This window comes from Anolis carolinensis, chromosome 4, assembly GCF_035594765.1.
Source record: "Anolis carolinensis isolate JA03-04 chromosome 4, rAnoCar3.1.pri, whole genome shotgun sequence".
NCBI lineage: Eukaryota > Metazoa > Chordata > Lepidosauria > Squamata > Dactyloidae > Anolis > Anolis carolinensis.
In genome coordinates this window covers 5,849,499-5,851,137 of record NC_085844.1, presented here as the reverse complement: position 1 = coordinate 5,851,137, position 1,639 = coordinate 5,849,499, and positions in this window count along the sequence as shown.

The window sequence follows — 1,639 nt, the reverse complement described above, 5'->3', positions numbered from 1 at the left end:
AGATAATGGCTGAGGATTGGTGAATGGACCTGATGACTACCTGGCTTGGGAAATGGCCAGGGGGGTTTGCCCAGCCTTCCTGTTCTCAGGGGATTTTCTCTGCCAGATATTGGAGAGTTGATTGTCTCTGGGCTACATCTTGATATACATTTCATGAACAGCTTATACATTTTGTATAAGATATAGATACAGTACACAGTTAAATGATACAAGTAGCACAGAATTTTATGAAAAATAGATACAATTTATTGAATATTTCATACTTTGGAATTATTATGTGAGTCGTGATATGATAAAGTTTGGTCCAGTGGAAATCAGTAGAAGAAGTGGAAGGATGTGCCATGGTTAAGACAACTTTGCAAGACCTGAACAAGGTTCTGGATTGTTTATGTATTTATTTATTTCGTGTCAAAAGCATTGCATGATGAATAAGTTTAAAAGTGATAAAATAAGGGAATCACAAGCAGCTAAATAGTTTTAGACCAAAAGCGGACAACAGCGACCGCATTGTAGCTTTAAACAACCCCTCCTCCGTGCATGAGGCAGGACATTGTGGGCAAGCATACATATGAGGAGTTGTTTGTTCAGCTCCACAGTCACACAAGGTGGAGGATTCCTCCAGGTAGTGCCATCTTGCCAGGTTGTCTATTGATCTGCCCACTCCGCTTCTCAGTCTATTTAGGGATTTCCAAGTTGCCCATTCTTGGTTCTTGGAGGAAAGAAGACCCTCATGGGGGGCATCCAGTTGGGATTGCCTGGCCTGGTTTAGCTGCCCAGAGAGACACCCTTGCTGTTGCTGGAGGAACATTCAGAGGAGTGGTGGTTCTCATGAAGTTGGATAGCTAGGGATCTTGGAGAGCTCTCCTTCATAGAGTCAAAACTGGCTTGCGGCAAATGACAACCGTAACAAATTTAGCATTAATGTTTTGTTTGCAAAAATGGAAAGAGAGTATGAAACCACAAGTGATGTTAAGCAGCGTATAAACCCATTCTCTGAATATCGGAGGGGAGGAATGATAATTTTTTGTTTCATTGCTATTTAACTTTTGGTCAACTAAACCATGCCTTTTCAGGAGCAAATGACAGATCTTGGAGATATGGTAGTCAAGTATAGCAGGCCCTCCATATCCAGTTTCTGCACCCACAGATTCCACCAACCATGACTTGGAAATATCCATTTTACCATTGTATATAAGGGATGGTGGTGCAGCATGTTAAAGCACTGAGCTACTGAAATTGCTGACTGAAATGTCCCAGGTTCGAATCCATTCTGAACAAAAGTTGCTAAGAAAATCCCAGGGATAGGAAAGAAAGTGAACAGGAAGGAAAGTGAACAGGAAGTTTGAACTGCATTATGATCGTCTATATTGACCATATATTGTAGTTCAATGCTGCATTATGTGGCACTGTAGCTGAGGTCTACATCATTAAGGGCCCTTCCACACAGCCATATAACCCAGAATATCAAGGCTGCCAGATAATCCACAATATCTGCTTTGAACTGGGTTATCTGAGTCCACACTGCCATGTAATCCAGTTCAATATGGATTTTATACAGCTGTGTGGAAGAGTCCTGGGATTTATATAACAGAGTTAACTGATATCACTGGAACATGAGAAGATAGCTCTCAAGACAACA